Source organism: Hyperolius riggenbachi, chromosome 8, assembly GCF_040937935.1.
Source record: "Hyperolius riggenbachi isolate aHypRig1 chromosome 8, aHypRig1.pri, whole genome shotgun sequence".
NCBI lineage: Eukaryota > Metazoa > Chordata > Amphibia > Anura > Hyperoliidae > Hyperolius > Hyperolius riggenbachi.
The window spans coordinates 76056082-76075401 of NC_090653.1; the positions used below are offsets into that span (position 1 = coordinate 76056082).

Sequence of the window (19320 nt, forward strand, 5' to 3'; positions counted from 1 at the left end):
TCACCTGACTGCCATGGCAGATAAGCTCATTTGAAAGCACAGGATGTTAACATGTCTGCTTCCATGAAAGCAGGAAGTAGAAACAGTGCAGATTTATTTCAGGATTAATATAAGCTGTTACAAAGAAACATTTTTCTTTAAAGGTTATTATGCTGTTGTAACTAGATAACACTCGCTTCTTCTGCCGAACCCGCTTCTGGAGTCAGCAAACTAATTACAGAGAACCAGAAACACATGTAATAAAATGAACACTTTCCAGAAAGAGTTTCTGCTTTGACAGTCACAGACGGAAGTCCACTTTTCTGGCTTTTTGCTGAGCAAAATCATTAATGAGATCTTCGTAATCCATTGTTGAGGCAATTTCCTTTTCAATTGACAAAATGGCTAAACTGCACAGTCTGCTTTGTGCCATTGTTGATCGTAGATAACTTTTGATAAGTTTCAACTTCGAAAAACTTCTTTCCGCGCTAGCAACGGTCACAGGTATTGTCAACATAACTCTGTACGCAACAACAATGTTTGGGAAATGAATCTCGAATGGGCCAAATGTACTGAAGACACTCTTGAGCTGTATTAATGTTATCAGGAAGCATTTCTCGAAAAATCTTCAATTCTCCACATAAATCAATTCCATCTTCTGTGCATAACTTGCTGTCCAAATTCATGCAGCACTTTAACAAATCGTCATCGTTCAATGCCTGCAAACTCTTCAACTTGTACAGAAATCCAAAGATTGAAGCATACTCTTCCAGCTGTTGGAATCTTTTTTCCATTGAGGTAAGTGCTTAATCCACTATCCATAAGAAGTATCCTGTTCTGAAGGCCTCCTCCGGCGAAAATGTTGATTCATCGTTACTCTCATAATTGAATTGTTTTTTCTTCCGTGCGACTCTTCGTTCTTTGAATTTCAGTTCCACATTAATTTCGGATGCAATTTCCTTTGCTATGATCATAGCACAGAGAATCCGGTTTCCCGGTACTTTTTCAGGAAAGTAACAAGGCCTTTGACTTGCTGTATTGCCACATCAAGCTGCATGTCAGCTGATTGCAAAGTTTTGCTGACAGTATTCACAGCAAATAAAATGTCGTACCATATGATTAAGCTCAGAATAAACTCGAAGCTTCCAAGCTCATAGTTTGCAAGACATTCTGATTCACTTTTCACTAGCGGATCATTGGCGTTATCAGTGACAGTCAACAGTGCCTCCCTGACTTCTCTTATCTGATAACGTAGTGCTTTCACACTTTCAAGGCGGCACTCCCACCTTGTTTCTGACAGTGATTTTGTGGTCATGAAAGGCAAGGCTTCTTCCAAAATTTTCCACCTTTCAGTCGACCCAGCAAAACATTTATATATTCTCTGTATGACACCAAAAAATGTCACTGCTTGGGAGTTGCATTTAGCCCTGTCTCCTAAAACAAGGTTAAGATTATGGCAGCCACAAGGGGTGTAAAATGCTCGACTATTCATGCGAAGAATGTGCGCTTGAACTCCTTGGTGCTTTCCCTTCATGTTCGCACCATTGTCGTACCCCTGTCCACGACAATCGGCAATGTCCAGACCATGGTTTTCCAGTGCGGCAAGAAGGGCCTCTGACAATCCCTTTCCTGTTGCGTTGTCCACATTGAGAAATTCAATGAAGTGCTCCATCACCTTTACTTCTGGAGCTGATACATCCACAAAACGCAATATAAGGGACATCTGCTCTTTGTGGCTAACATCAGGTGTGCAGTCAAAGATGACAGCAAAATATTTGGCACGTTTATTCACTTTACCAATAATTTTCCCTTTAACTGCTGACGCCATCAGATCGATGAGCTCATTTTGGATCCTATGCCCGAGGTAATGGTCATGTGCCTCTGCGTTCTTAATTCGTCGAACATGTTCTTGCATTGTTGGATCAAACTTGGCCAGCATCTCAACCAATCCTAAAAAATGGCCGTTGTTAGGTGTATAAAGTTTCTAATTTTTACCACGAAATGCGCTGTTGTTTTCAGCAAGGTACTGCACAATTGCCAAAATTCTTGTTAAGACTGCACGCCAGTGCAGTTTTTCTTTTCTAATTTGTTCCACCATGATGTTATTTATTGCGCTACCACTGGACATTCTCTGAGCTGATTCCAACCACACTTTTACACACTTAACGTGATTTCCTGAAATCTCGTGTTGCTGAAGTTTTTCGCCAAGATGCTTCCAGTCACAGCAGCCTTCGTTTGCCATTTGGCCTCCAGTAGCTGCCGTGCCAAACAACTTACAAGGAAAGCAAAATATTCTATCTTTGGTCTTGGAATAAGTTAACCATTGCCTTTCCACTGTTTCTCCATTTGGCATCTTCCTTGTAAAAAAATTGGTTGAAAAATGTCTGTTACCTTCATTCTTTGGGTATTCAAAGTCATTTGGTAACCTGATTGGACCCTTTTCCACTAACATGTCACACACATTACTGGTAACATGTTCCCAATTACCTGGATCATAAATGTCCTCTAGCGTGCTTGTTGTTTCAAGAGGAGTGTCAGAAGTGTGCAGATGAATGCTTCCTGTTCCGCTTACACTTTCACAAGAAAGGTACTCACTTTCTGCTGTGTCTGTTTCAATAACATTGTCACCACAGAGAGGTCCGCCAATTTCCTTGTTGCTCGTGGGCAACTGCCCATCATCACAAGAGAGCGATGAAATGCTTTCGTTGCCAGCAAGTTTTCTTTTTTCGTTGGATGTACAACTTGGTATCAGAACTTGGTCAGCTGTCACGTCATCAAGGCGATTGCTCAAATCCTCATTCTCAAGTCTTTGGCGTTTATCCGCTGACTTTGTTGGTACAATAAACTTCTCCAGCGCTCCCTTTTGCGTCTGAATGAAAGCTTCTTTATCTTTACGTTTCTTAGCTTTCACCGCCCCACAGTCATATTTACGGAATCTGTCTCTGTCACTTATGGTGATCACTGTTATTCTTTTCCCAATAAACAAAAAAACAGAAGCAAAGATGCCAGATGCTTTCAGCTGAATAGTTCTGTCTCGATGGGTTCTATTCGAGGTGGAATTTTAAGGTGGCTGTTTGAATGGCCTGTGGAAAAAGACACACCATTCAGTTGCCTGAATAGTGCCACGAAGAAGAGTACACATTATAAATTAGTTTTGTCCCTATGTGCACTTATGGGGTACTTGAGGACTGAGTTGATTTATACCAACTTGCCTTTTCACACTATTCTTTGTAAACCCTAGAAATGGTTGTGCGTGAAAATCACAGTAACTAAGCAGATTGTGAAATACTCAGACTGGCCCATCTGGCACCAACAACCATGCCACACTCAAAATTGCTTAAATCACCTTTCTTTCCCATTCAGACGTTCAGTTTGGAGTTCAGGAGATTGTCTTGCCCAGGACCACACCCCTAAATGCATTGAAGCAACTGCCATGTGATTGGTTGATTTGATAACTGCATTCATGAGAAATTGAACAGGTGTTCCTAATAATTCTTTAGGTGAGTGTATATTTTACCTAATGGCATTCACTGTGTAGCCTGTACCAAATACTACCACTAAGACACCAGTTTAATAAAGATGAGATGTGATCATGATCTGAAAGTGTGTTTTATTACATTAGTTTCAACACACCCAGTACCACTAGAGACAACACTTGTGACAGTCCTGGTGAGTCTGATACCCCTCCCAGACTGGCTGGTAATAGGTGCTACTAGGCTGGATTGGGAGCTGTGGATGGGTACTAGGCTGGCTGGGGATGGGTGCTAGGCTGCCTGGGGAGCTGGGGATGGGTACTAAGCTTGCTGCTTAGTTCCCATCCCCAGCTCTCCAGGCAGCCAGGCACCCATCCCCAGCCAGCCAGCTTAGCACCCACCCCCAGATCCCCAGCCAGCCACCTACCCATACCTCTTGGAACTTAGTAATGTGTACATGCAGATAGGCACCCAGTTGAACAAGTTAGAAGTCTTTACTAAAGAAACACACACAGATATAGATACAGCTTACAAATAACTATGATCATATATAATAATGAATACAGGAAATGACAACCCCATACAGATTATCATCACGTTTTACACACATCTTGCTGTTGTCTTACTATACTGCAAATTAAAGAGAACCTTAACTGAAAACGAAAAGTCAAAATAAACATGTCATACTTATCTCTGTGTAGTCTACGCATCAATCTATTTCTCCTCTTCTGTGATCAATGGGATTCTCTGTCCTCCATTTTGAAAATGGCCTTTACCCCATAACAGCTTCCTAGTCAGCACAGTGTTAAACTGTAATATCACCAACTTAAGCCATAGGTAAACATGGACATTACCTTGCACATTCAGTTGTAACTGATAGCATCCGATATATAACTGACAGCAACTGGTATATTTCTGTTCTGATAAAATATTGTCAGAACTGGAAGGGCTCACTGTAAGAAGAAAATGGGGAGCTTCTGAGAGGAACTGACGGTGAGGTAAGTATGTAATATTTATTTTCAGCTACATCATGTGTTTATTTTAAATAATTTTTCTCAGTTCAGGTTCCATTTAAAATAACTATGTTGTTAAACATCTCACAACCTGGAAATTGTAAGGTTCATGTCTCACAAAATTCACATTGTTGTAGTAACTTTTGACTTGCAATGATTTTTGCTTGTCGTGATACTTATATCTGTGAAGTATCACTGATTTAAAGGAGTCATCAGGCAAATTGCTTAAAACAGGTGTCCCCAACCTTTTCCGGCCCAGGGACCACGGGGGAGCGGGGTGATTTGGGTCGGTGCACGCGACCTAGTGGACAGTGTCATGCGCAGCGGGTTACGGGGGGGGGGGGGTTGGCTGGGGTGCGGCGGCATTGCTAGCATAGTTGCCCCAGTATAGGGAGTTTAGTTACCTTAGTATAGCTAGTATAGTGCCCCAGTATAGAGCCAGTATAGAGCTAGTATAGTGCCCAGTATAGAGCTACTATAGTGCCCAGTATAGAGCTAGCATAGTGCCCAGTATAGAGCTAGCATAGTGCCCACTGCCCAGTATATAGCTAGTGCCCAGTATATAGCTATTGCCCAGTATATAGCTAGTATAGTGCCCAGTATATAGCTAGCATAGTGGCCAGTATATAGCTAGCATAGTGCCCAGTATAGAGCTAGCATAGTGCCCAGTATAGAGCTAGAATAGTGCCCACTGCCCAGTATATAGCTAGCATAGTGCCCAGTATATAGCTAGCATAGTGCCCACTGCCCAGTATATAGCTAGTGCCCAGTATATAGCTAGCATAGTGCCCAGTATATAGCTAGCATAGTGCCCAGTATATAGCTAGTATAGTGCCTAGTATATAGCTAGTACCCAGTATATAGCTAGTATAGTGCCCAGTATATAGCTACTATAGTGTCCACTGCCCAGTATATAGCTAGTGCCCAGTATATAGCTAGCATGGTGCCCAGTATATAGCTAGCATAGTGCCCAGTATAGAGCTAGCATAGTGCCCACTGCCCAGTATATAGCTAGTGCCCAGTATATAGCTAGCATAGTGCCCAGTATATAGCTAGCAAGGTGCCAAGTATATAGCTAGCATAGTGCCAGTATATAGCTAGTATAGTGCCTAGTATATAGCTAGTACCCAGTATATAGCTAGTATAGTGCCCAGTATATAGCTAGTATAGTGCCCACTGCCTAGTATATAGCTAGTGCCCAGTATATAGCTAGCATAGTGCCCAGTATATAGCTAGCATAGTGCCCAGTATATAGCTAGCATAGTGCCAGTATATAGCTAGTATAGTGCCAGTATATAGCTAGTATAGTGCCTAGTATATAGCTAGTACTCAGTATATAGCTAGTATAGTGCCCAGTATATAGCTAGTATAGTGCCCACTGCCCAGTATATAGCTAGTGCCCAGTATATAGCTAGCATAGTGCCCAGTATATAACTAGCATAGTGCCCACTGCCCAGTATATAGCTAGTACACTGCCCAGTATATAGCTAGTGCCCATTATATAGCTAGTATAGTTCCCACTGACCAGTATATAGCTAGTGCCCAGTATATAGCTAGTATAGTGCCCACTGCCCAGTATATAGCTAGTTCCCAGTATATAGCTAGCATGATAGTGCCCAATATATAGCTAGCATAGTGCCCACTGCCCAGTATATAGCTAGTGCCCAGTATATAGCTAGTACACTGCCCAGTATATAGCTAGTGCCCAGTATATAGCTAGCATAGTGCCCTGCCCAGACTGACGGACAGTATATAGGTATAAAATAATTATGCTCCCCCAGTACCCCGCCCAAATTTACTAATCAGCGGCGGCCCCACAAATAATCCTCCTCCTCCTCCTACCTACCAGACCGGCGGTATCTGCGCTCTGCTCCGCGGCTGCCCTCAGTGCCTGGTGCGGTGGCTGTGGCTGGCCTATACCGTCCGGCGACTCGCTCAGTCTCAGAGTCCAGGCTGGGGCTGGTGGTGTAGTCGGCTCTCCAGGTCGGGCTGCCGCTGGGAGCGCGCTCTCTGCGCATGCATGTGACGTCAATCGTGACGTCACTCGCAGAGCGCACCCAGCAGCCGGGCAGAGGAGGGAAAGGATGCCGATGCACTCCACACCAGCAGGTAAGTGAGCGATCGGCGGCGGTGGCCGCCCGCAGCATTAGTCCGGCTCTGAGTGGCGGACGGTGCGCGGGGCCCCTTCAAGCGCGGGGCCTGGGGCGATTGCCCCACTTGCCCCCCCCAAAGGCCGGCTCTGCTATAATTATTAGTTAGTGCTGGGTACTCACAATGCAATTTCCTGTCAGATCAATGTGTAATCTGAAAGGAAGTTGCATCATGTGTACATGTTCAAACTGCTTCCGATCAATAATGGAATCAATTTTCCTGTGATAACTTTGGAAAAGTGATCCCATTATGGAATGGGAGAAAATCAGACATGAACTAAATAATCATCCGGTTCCCATCAATCAAACTGGAAATAACATTGTGTATCCCCAGCATAACCCATCTAGGTCTTGAGATTTTCATATGTACCCCAGCTCACATTTTACGCTATTTGGGCCTAGCAATTTGGGCACTGTATATTCCACTGGGGTAGTGGACCATACTGTACACAACCAGGAAATGCTTGGTTGTGTATGAGGAATAGGGGTTGCATTACTGACTTACCAACAGCAAAGAGGATATGTGTCATATCTAATTCCTTGTGGTGCTGACTATGCACTGGCAGCGACTGTGTTTGTTTGTTTTTTCTTGTCATTGACCAAGTGCCAATAGCCAATTGCCACGTGACACGTGCCACGGGACATGTGAAACGTGCCAAGTGACACATGCCGAGTGACAGTCAGACAGCAGAGGAGAAGACACTAGTGCACACTAACTGTCACACACACTGGCACTGCTCACAGCAGAGCAGTTCTGTAGAAAGCTAACACAGTAGTACTACTACTCTAATAACTACTAGCAGTGACTGCAGTTCTAACAATAACACAGTAATCCTCCTATTCCCTAATCCCTAACCTAACCTAAACTGTAGCTAGCTAAGGCTAATAGCTGGCCAGCAGGCAGCAGCTGGCCTGGTCTGTGCACAGCACACACACAGACACAGCAGCTGCCTGCAGCACAGCACACACTCTGACTGTCACCCAATGAAATCAAGCTAATTAACATTACAACAATAGTGTAGTGATAGTGAAGGGGTTAATCACTGAACAGCTTTGGATGTATCACTGTGTACACACTTGCTAGGTCAGCAGCCCTGCAGCATGTCTCTCACACAACGAGTTTTTTCATCATGGCACCCACAGGGGGCTGGCCAGGGTTCCCTTCTGTGATTGGGTGCCAGGGCTTAGGCTGGGAGGCCTCTGATTGGCTCAATGAGGTCAGGTGGGGCTGGCCAAGGTTCCCTTCTGTGATTGGTTGCTAGGGCTTCTGCTGGGAGCCCTCTGATTGGCTCAATGATGTCATCTCCTTAGTTACAGTATTCGGATTCAGATATCCGCAGATAGCTATCCGGATTTGGGACCAGGTATCCGGAATTCAAATCCGGATAGCTGAAAAAAGTTGGGATATCTGGGTTACCCGGATATCCGGAATCCTGATGAGCAGCACTGGTCACTAGATTGAGGGAGCAAAAACATATACATAAACTAAGCAAAGCTGTAAGGATTGAAAAGGAATGCACTTAATTTTACTTCCGTCTTTGTGCAAACTTATGAAAAACAGGACAAACATTTCCATTCACCAAGCCATATACTGCTGCTATGGCATGTTTCCTAGCAGCTGCTATAAATCAGCCCAATCCAGCTCATGTCTGAACAGAATGGTCTCCTTATTTCTACCTGTTAGGTTACTGTGTGTTTACGGTAGACTGACCCAGGAGCCATAACATTAAACTTGTCGCTTCTGTTACATCACACTAAATACACACAGCTAACCTTTAACCTCAGAAACATGTCAGCAGCATTAGATTACTTTGCTCATACATGGGGACCATCCATCTAACCTACTATGTGTGTCAGTGTTTTACATTTCTCTTGTTCGGTTCTGTACTGACCCTAATTCTTCCCGAGAAATTCTCCCTTCTCTCATTACTCATTCTGGAGCTGTCTCCTCTATTTCCACCGCAACAAATTCTGCATCTGCGTCTCTTTGAGACGGGGAAAAACCTCTTTATGTCCTTTTGCCATCTCATTTATCATTCCGATTATTGACAGTAAAGTTATTTAGTATTTTGGGAACAACGCTAGGCTTCCACTATCTTTCCTAGACGGACACGTAACTCTTCTATTTGCTCAGAAGTTTTTAAGTGATTTCCTTATACAGATACATATATTATGGTGCAAATATCTCACTGTGTTTGAATAGGATATTTAAAAATGCGTCCATAGTGTTGATTTATCATCAAGGCTGGCAAACAAGGAAGAAATCCTAAATGACTCAGCAACCCTGGTAAGTAGTCCGCACATGCTCAGTAGAGGGAAGACCTCATGCAAGGAGGAAAAACATGTGCATGAAGCTGGCCAATAGATAAAGAGGGACCCAGTGCTGGTGCTCAGGGATACAGTTAGGCCCAGGTGAACAAGGTGGCTGCATGGGGCCTCACCCACAGCAGGAGCCTCCCATGCTGCTGTCTGTGACTTGTATGGCTGCCACTGCCTCCCCCCCCCATCATTCACACACAGACCTCAGACCACTGACAGTGTGAAGAGAGGGGATAGTGATGCAGTAACCACAGAGTACACTTCAGATACGGAAGTGAGGTCATTGCTCATTTCCTGTACATGAAGTGTGCCGTATGATTGCTCTCCTCTTTTTAGGACACTGGTGATCTGCAGGTGTGTGAGTGTTGGGGATAGGCAGCCAGAAGGTCACTACATAACCCTACTGACAGCAATGCCTTATAATAGGAAGAGGGGGGTGCACCTTTAGCTACCTATACTGGTGGTGGGTATCTATACAGGGTATCTATACTGGGGATGGCTACCTATAAGGGGGGGGGGGGCACCTTTGGATACCTATTATAATGGTAGAAGGGGCCTCTGATGAGGAGGGTCTGGGTGGGAGGTCCACAAAGTAAGTGTGACTTGGGGCCACAAAAACCTCAGCAGCACCCGTGCTGGAGCTGGAGAAGGAGCTAGCAAGTCTCTGGACTATCTAGACCAGGCATGGGCAAACTCGGCCCTCCAGCTGTTACGGAATTACAAGTCCCAGAATGCATTTGCCTTTATGAGTCATGACTGTGGGTGTCAGACTACTGCAATGCATTTTGGGACTTGTAGTTTCTTAACAGCTGGAGGGCCAAGTTTGCCCATGCCTGATCTAGAGTCTTCCCACTGATGAGGTAAATATGTCACTTTTTTATATTTTATTACACTTCATGATAGCTTTAAAAACAACTCATAAAAAATTCTGCATAGCCACTATACCAAATACTATCATAAACTTAACAGGAAGTGTAAATACTGTAAAAGTTGTAGTTATGTGGCTCCTATAGGCCACTGTACAATGCATACCTATGAAAAGGCCGCCGGGAGATTTGGGTAAAAGGTAAAGCCGATATACAGCTTAATCTGCTCCTGCACAAGTCCGGGTGGCGTTAATTACTATTCCCCACCCAGGCCGGAATGGATAGTGGGGGAAATATGTCATTCGGCTTCCAGCTATTGCTGGAGGCAATTGTGCTCCGTCTTTTGACAGCACCGGCCGTAAATCCTATTACGCTATATGGTGGCGCCAGCGGCACCCAAATCTCCTGCGCTGTTTTTACACTCGCTGTACTATATGCAGGTCACATGATGTACATTTGTTACGTGATGTATGTGTGATTCGTGCAGTGATTACATTATTTATTTGGAACAGTTGATGTAAATACATAATTAATGGCAGGATAGACCTCTAAGAACTAAAATTTAAGTTTCGGGATTAGAAGTTAGGATGTGAATTTCTTCCAAACTACCCAAGTAAAATGTATGAGTGCATGAAAAGCATGTGATATTTTTATATCGCGGGTAGAGTAGAAACTCTTGTCAGCCCTTATACATCTCCTTTTTCCTTTCCATTTAACAATGATTATTCATGGTTCATTAAGTCAAATTGCCAACAGCAAACTTAAAACTGAATTGCGGGCATATTACATACAAGCCAGGAAAAAGTTGCATAATACTCTTCCTACCGTATTTTTTGTCCATTTGTATTCTGTTCTTCACCTGTGTCCACAGCAGGTCTTGATTGGTCAAGCAGTTGTTTTGTTCTCTATGTTTTTGGGGATGGTTTTAAGTAAAATGGGGCCCTGGGCAAAATTGAAAGTGAGACCCCCTTACATTTTCATAATGTTCTGACCGTAAACTGACTTTTGGGGCTACTAACATCCTTGGGGCCTTGGGCAGTTGCTCAGTTTTCTCAATTTGACCCTATAGAAACACTGGCCCTGCTTTGTTGACTACTGCTTCTTTCTCCTACAGCTATTAGCATATTACTTTTTAGCTGGGGCAGTTCCACACTATATATGCTGTCTGAGATGGGTTGCCTCTAGATGTTAATGATGGTATGGGTGAACCCCACTACTATTAATGGTTACATAGTTATCTAGGCTGAAGAAAGACATGCATCCATCAAGTTTGACCCTTTGAGCCTCACTGCACCTCAATCCAGAGGAAAGGAGCCTACTAATCCTACTAGGGCAGAAACTGATGGGATCATGCTATTACCTTCCCAGTCCCACACATAGCAATCATATGCTCCACAACACAAAGCAATGATAATGGTGATGTTGTTGAACAGTTAAAAGTAGCTCAGGGCCATACTCTGCAGACAAGCAACGATGCTTCATAGTCATTATCCGTCGTCTTGGCTGAGTTTTTTTCTAGAGTGTGTACGAGGCTTTACACTACTAGTCCCTGCCTGTGCTAAGTTCTAATAATGCTGTGCAATAATACGCTGTATAAAGCAGTAGAATGTATTTCTTTTCCACCAAACACATCATATTATATAAACAGCACTAGTTGCAACAGCAGCAGCATAATGTCTATTAGATGTAGAACTGCATCTGGGTGTGGCCATAAGGCAGGAGACTCAGTAGAATACCTGCCATTCCAAATATGGGTCCAGAGTCCTCTGCTTATCCCGAGTCACTGATTGGTTGCTCTAGCCCAGGGTACTATGGGATAGCCTTCAAGGGAATGCTTATGTAACACTAGACTGGGGTTGTAGAAAACTAGCAAAATCCACCTGCTGGCCTAGCAGCCGTAGCTATCTGTTGGCCAGGGAAGGATAAGAGATGGGCAAGAAGACAGCTATTCCTGCTTGGCCAGCAGGTGGCTTTTATCAGCTCCTTGCTAACCCAGTCAAAAGCTGAGCTTATGTTATGTGATGAGCTGTTGTACATTGAATGAGGGCTAGTACGGTGCATGGACAGGCTAGTTTACATTGGATAGAAGGTTTCTGTACAAATTTGGGGACTATAAACTGAAAAGCGAGATTGCTGTTCATGGAAAAAGAGAGGGGTGGTGGCACAATGCAGTTGGCCTAGGGAGGCAAAATGTATATATCTGTTCCTAATTCTGGCTGCACCCATTTTGGCAAGAAGCATGAGCAATAAGTGGTTAAACAGTACTCATATGGAGAAACGAGGGTCTAGGACACTGATGTGGAATTAATGCATTTCAAGACAAGCGCGTTAGCATTAATTCCTCGTGAGAGGAAACTGAAATGTCACTGTCTTCCAGCTACAGGGACAAAATTACTCAGAAATTAATTGTCGTGACAGAACAGTGCGAATTCTAATAGCGCTCTATCTCAGAAATGAATACCGGGGCTCATTGCTATTTATCTTTTAGCCTGGCTGACGTTGACTTCTTAATACTTAGAAAGTAAAGTTCACATTGTCCATACAGGATTAACATAGGATTTTTACATACTTGCCCTGACAGCTATTTAGCCTACAAACTGCTCTGTCAACATGTATTATTTAAACTGACCTTGTGGTGAGTGCAGAGACTGCCATATTTCTATGCTTGTAAAAAAGAAAAATGCCAGCTACCTGGCTGTCACATTGATCTTAGCTTCAGCAAGGCAAATCAACCACCTGTAACAAGCATGTCAGAGCAGTAAGGTTTTAGTCACCTAATCTGCATCATGTTTTAGAACAACAACAAGGCAAGCATGTTAAAAAAAAAACTCATCTTGCTGCAGGGTCTCTTTAAAGAGTACCTAAGCTAAAACTGAATGAGCCTGTCATGACAGGCTCTGTCTTAAAGGATACCCCAACTGAAATGTGACATAATGAGATAGACATGTGTATGTACAGTGCCTAGCACACAGATAACTATGCTGTGTTCCTTTTTTTCTTTCTCTGCCTGAAAGAGTTAAATATCAGGTATGTAAGTGGCTGACTCAGTCCTGAAGTGACTACAGTGTGACCCTCACTGATAAGAAATTCCCCTTTTTTACCTCTTTCTTGCTCTCAGAAGCCATTTTCTGCTAGGAAAGTGTTTTATAGTTGAAATTTCTTATCAGTGAGGGTCACACTGTAGTCACTTCCTGTCTGAGTCGGGACCGAGTCAGCCACTTACATACCTGATATTTAACTCTTTCAGGCAGAGAAAGAAAAAAAGGAACACAGCATAGTTATCTGTGTGCTAGGCACTGTACATACCCATGTCTATCTCATTATGTCACATTTCAGTTGGGGTATCCTTTAACCACTTGAGGACCCACCCTTTACCCCCCCCTTAAGGACCAGCGCTGTTTGTTTGGATCTGTGCTGGGTGGGCTCTGCAGCCCCCAGCACAGATCCGCGGCCACACAGAGCGATCAGATCGCCCCCCTTTTTTTCCCCCTATGGGGATGATGTGCAGGGGGGGTCTGATCGCTGCAGGCATGTTGCGGGGGGGGGCACCTCAAAGCCCCCCTCCGCGGCGACATTCTCCCCCCTCCCTCTCCTACCTGCTCCCCCGGGAGATCTGGGCTGCACAGGACGCTATCCGTCCTGTGCAGCCAGTGACAGGACGTCCCCTGTCACATGGCGGCGATCCCCGGCCGCTGATTGGCCGGGGATCGCCGATCTGCCTTACGGCGCTGCTGCGCAGCAGCGCCGTACAAATGTAAACAAAGCGGATTATTTCCGCTTGTGTTTACATTTAGCCTGCGAGCCGCCATCGGCGGCCCGCAGGCTATTCACGGAGCCCCCCGCCGTGAATTGACAGGAAGCAGCCGCTCGCACGAGCGGCTGCTTCCTGATTAATCAGCCTGCAGCTGGCGACGCAGTACTGCGTCGCTGGTCCTGCAGCTGCCACTTTGCCGTCGCACGGTATAAGCGTGCGGTCGGCAAGTGGTTAAAGGGGCACTATGGTGAAAAAGTGTAAAATTTAAAATACTGTATGTGAAAACATATACAAATAAGATTTTTTTTCCAGAGTAAAATGATTCATACATTACTTTTCTCCTATGTTGCTATCACTTACAGTAGGTAGTAGAAATCTGGCAGAAGCAACAGGTTTTGGACTAGGCCATGTTTTCATGGGGGATTCTCAGGGATTTATTTATTTTCAAAAGCACTTAGTGAATTGCAGTTGCTCTGTCCAACTGCCAAAAAACTGTGTAGCAAGCAGGGAAGCTGGCCAGCTTCATTCTTTAAATCCTTTTTAGGGAATATCTTTATAAAGAATAAAAGCCTCGCTCAGAATCCCCTGTAAAGAGATGGACTAGTCCAAAACCTGTCGTTTCTGTCAGATTTCTACTACCTAATGTAAGTGATATCAACATAGGAGAAAAGTAAATTATGGCCCATTTTACTCTGGAAAAAAACATACTTCTTATTTGTCTATGTTTGCACATATTTTAAATTTTAATTTTTTTGCCATAGTGCCCCTTTAATAAGGGATGGGGGGGGGGGATCAGGGGGGTTAAATGCTTACCTGTTCTAGCATCTTCCCTCCAGGCAGGTGATTGTTCTGCCTCACTCACAGAATAGGCTCCACCATTTAAAAAAAAATGCCACGGAGGCTCTGGCCATGTCCATCTGCATTGCTGCGACCAGCCCTTAGGTTGGTAGCTGCTGCCTAATGTGTGGCTACCGAGTTGGGGATAGGCCGTGGTGACACAGGCAAAGGTTTCTGAAAAGCAGTCTTCGGAAACATGGCCACAACTGCACAGCTGTGAAGAGGGGGGCGGGGCATCACCTGTGATACAAAGACGTCAGGACAGGTGAGTATTTAAGCCCCCAACCACCCATTCCCCCCAATCCTCATTAAGACAAAGTCTGTCATTGACTGGCTCTGTCATTTTAAGTGTAGGTACTCTTTAATGAGTAAAATAATGTATTATTTACATTCTAAAATCTGACTCAACTGTCAATGCTGTGTAAAGCTTCACTCCGTCTTCCTGGATTTGTCATTGTTAGTAAGGTGAGCAGGGAACAGTGAGCCATATTCACCAAAGACCGACACAGTTGCTGTGCACTGGTAGCACACAAAAATTTTACTGTTACTTACACTGACAAAGTAGCGCGTGTTGCACAAATAGCGCAGTCCTTGTTACCCATTCAAGAGAAGTTCTCTTTTAAAGACTCACATGACCAATGGGTCCCTTTCAGAAAACATGCAGTTGTTGAGAGTGTTGCTTCCCCAGCTAGTGACATCTCTTAGATGGGCGTGTCTATCTGCCTGGTGTATGGTGGCCTGGTAGCCATGCGGTGAGCTGCAGCTACATGCAATCCAGCGTCCTCTGTATCCAGGGGCGTAACTACAGGGGAGCAGCTCCTGCAGTTGCAGGGGGGCCCAGAGCAGCAAGGGAGTCCCAACTACTACTTCACTCCCTCCAAATAAGGAGTCCATTCTTCAGATCTGCTGTTTTGGGGGCTACACTTGTTATGGGTGTGAAGATTATGATGTCCACACTTGTTTTATGACCCCTGAAAGATGGGGCTTCAGGCTGTAAGAGTCATCAGGGGTAGGTAAGGAAAAAGGTGTGAGCATTGGGGGGCCCCATAAAAGTTTAGCTGGAGGAGGGGTGTGATTTGTAGTTATGCCTCTGTCTGTATCTGTATAAGCATGGAGGAACCTGAGCAGGTTTCAGCAACTTTCTATACATACAGCACATGGAACAGCAGAATTGGCCAGACCTTTCCTATAGAGCAGGAGTGTCAAACTAAAATACCAAGTGGGCCGAAATTGTACACTGGGACCTAGTTGTGGGCCACCCTCAATGTCTACTGGCCGTTTTCCTCCCTTATGAAACTCCCTGGTGTCTAATGGCCCCTCCCTCCCCTATACAGTTCCCTGGTGTCTAATGGCCCCCTCCCTCCCCTATACAGTTCCCTGGCATCTAGTGGTTCCCTCCCTTATACAGTTCCCTGGTGTCTAGTGGTCCTCCCTCCCTATACAGTTCTGTAGTGTTTAGTTATTTCCCCCATCTCCCCATATGGCTTCCTTGGAGTTCTAAGGCTTCACCTCCAATATAGCTTCCCTGGTGGTCTACAGTGAGCCAAATATAATGCGAAGTGGGGAAACCACTTGAGGAACAAATTGAATGGCTGTGAGGCCCAGATTTGGCCCGCGGGCCGGAGTTTGACATGTATGCTATAGAGAGAGTGCAGTGTGTGAACTTAGATTCATGAACATTTGTTAGGATAACGGCAATTATACAGATATTACACAGAAAGACTAGAGCAGACTGATGAAGGTCAGGCTACAAAGCAGGAACAACATGCCCCTCGCAGGAGACACAATTAAAAGGTTTTGTGTTTCTTTTAAGTATAAGTTTAAGTATAAGTCGAGACAAAACGAAAAACAGTGGGATTTTTTTCTTCTACCACAACAATAAGTTAAGGCAAGATAAATACACGAGACTCCTTTCTATGTAAAACATACCTGCGGGAACTTGCTTATACCCTTCAGTGATTATGACTAACAATCCGTCTCACTTCCCCAGTAAGTGATCTGAGAGAATACAGTAAAAGTAGCAGACGTACGTGACGCCGGAGCACAAGATGAGATTAATCTCTTGATATTTACTGAAAATTCCGCTGACGAGTTGTGACTCCACTTTGCTCTTGAAAGATGGATTAAGCAGACCTTGAGCCTGACTTGCAGAAGGTTGAGGGGATTATGAGATGGAGATGCGATATTGGAAGGTGACAGTCCTCCATAACTCTCAATACAAGGGGGGACTTGAGTCAGGCTGCAAATGGGGGGGTCAGGAAGAGTGTAAAAAATCACAACGGCGTTTATGACTCAACAAGACAAGGATGACCTTTTTACCCGAGGAACATGTCACAGTTCTACAAGGAGATATGAACTCGACTTCGCCTGAACTAAAGTATAAATGCTTGAATTATTGCTATCATATGGGCAACAATGGAGACTCTGGTTTGCTGGGAATGAATACACATTGTGAGTCGTTAGCGTAAGCTGTTCCTGGAAGCACTGTTCATGTGGCTTTTACATTTTAGCACGTTTTGTCTCATGGTGATTATAGTTTATGCATAGATTTGCTGATTCTCCCTCTGGTGTTTGGAAATTATTTCAAAAGCCAAACGATATTGAAAGCCATAACAGATTGTGGTACTGCTAAGGGGCCACATGTATAGAAGGACTCAGTGGTCCTGTTTGGTAGTGATTTATGCAGCTAGGGAAGAGAGACTGCATACAGAGCTGGCCTTGGACCCTCTATTATGCCGGTTTTACATCTGGCCAGAGCATTGTGGTGCGATGCATCCCTTCACATCACATCTCAATGCCAAAAAGCAGATTTATAGGCCAGTATGGCAAAGTGCACCGACAGGGTCATATGCATAGCACTGCCCCTCTCCCCCATATGCTCCCCACATGCGAACAAGCATGCAAGCACACCCTTCGCTGTCTCTTGCTGGCCCTCACTCGCTAGACAGGAAGTGCATCAGTGGGATTCCTGCTTTTCCTGTCGTACTTGCGTAGTACTCCACATGCGCATCGCATCACCAGCATATTTAATGTTTCTGCTTCGCCCATTGACTTACATGCATTTGGTCCCTGTGGAAGTCCGATGGCAATGTGCTGTAGACTTTGCGGGGGGTCGCCGGCAAATTGGACACTTCTGGCGGAACGTGGTTAGAGTACTTGGCCCCATAGACCTTCATAGCTGTTGCTTTACTCTGCGTGTAAAAAGGGTAATGCAATATAAAGAAAGTGACCAAGTGTCCAAGGGGTCTCAAAGTAACCCTGTCACTAAGCCTATTAAATTAGTAACAGCATACTTAAAACAAGATATACATAGGGTTTCAGTCATCTGACACGGGCAGGAATTGCCTGATGCTGGATATGTGTTATTTTCTCAAAATAACACTAACCGCACCACAGGAAGTCTAGATACCTGGTGCCCAGAGCTCTTGGAAGTGGTTTTTGCTGCGCGCTGCTCTGCATAATTAGAGAGACATACCCCTATGGCTCCCCCGCTAACTACCTGTTAGTTGAGACTGATGGTTGGTAGAGTTCTGGGTAACTGGGTAATATCCATTTGTAGTGATTTAAGTTATAATTAAGTTATAATTACTTGCCTGGTCTAATTCTGCAGAAGCCTCCTGGAGCTGCGTAGCCACCGGGTTCCATCACGTAGCCCTGTCCTGCTGCTGAAAAATTTCAGGGTGTTTCTCTAACCATGGTGTTTGTTGTGCACAATATATAACAGAACACAGCAGCCATCCTGCTCCAGGCAGGTAAAAAGAACCTTTATATGACAATACGACAAGTTCAAAAAAATACGTGTCATTTCAGACTGAATAGGCTCTTCAACCCCGATTTAAAAAATTGAATTAAACAATTCTGCATCGTTTATTTAACCTACTGATAGCAGTTGGCAGTGTCCATGGGCCACTCAACAGAGGCACTATTTTTTGTTGACACTGGACCATAACCCCTTTCCATGAACTAGTGCATCAGAACTGGACATGCACAAGTGCTACCTTTTACTGGGCATGTGCAGTCTGTGACCTGGAACAAGCCCACTAGAAATGGTTCCTTTACAGCAAGCATGCACGATTCATGGTGGGGGGCAGAACATTTTCATTTACAAGGCAATCTGATAATTTGTCCAGCAATATTATCAATTAGCTTTATTAACCACTTCAGCCTTCAGTCGTTTTTCACCTTATGCATCCGAGCAATTTTCACCTCCCAATCATTCACCAATAACTTTATCTCCACTTATCATAATGAATTGATCTGTAGCTTGTTTATTCCACCACCAATTAGGCTATCTTTGGGTGGTACATTTTGCTAAGAATTATTTTTTTCTAAATGCATTTAAAAGGGAATATTAAGAAAAAAATGGGAAAAAAATAATAATTTCTCAGTTTTTGGCCATTATAGCTTTTTGTTACAAGATAAAGTGAAGCACCTCTCCAGATAGACTTCTGATGTGCTACTACAGTAAGACCTGACAGCACTCCAGGTCAAAGTCTTGTAGCAAAGGATCAAGCCGGCACCATCATCGATGGTGCCGGCTTGATCCTTTGCGGCCATTATAGATTTAAAATAATACATGCTACCATAATTAAAACCTGCATATTTTATTTGCACATTTGTCCCAGTTATTACACCATTTTAATTATGTCCCTATCACAATGTATGGCACCAATATTTCATTTGGAAATAAAGGTGCATTTTTTCAGTTTTGTGTCCATCTTTATTTACAAGCTTTAAAAAAATATTAATAATATACCCTCTTGACATGCATATTAAAAAGTTCAGACCCTGAGGTAACTATTAATGTTTGTTTTTGTTTTGTTTTTTTTAATTGTAATTTTTTTTATTTTTTTTGTTACATTTAATTTAGTATTTTTTGGAGTGTGGGGGGTAAACAGTTGATTTTAAATGTAATTTTAGTGTGCTTAT

The 19320-nt window shown here is 44.0% G+C and overlaps 1 pseudogene; it reads right to left on the reverse strand.

Moving 5' to 3' along the window:
- Positions 1–467: 467 nt before the first annotated feature.
- On the reverse strand, positions 468–18948 carry LOC137527359 (uncharacterized; annotated as a pseudogene).
- Between the last annotated feature and the right edge of the window lie 372 nt (positions 18949–19320).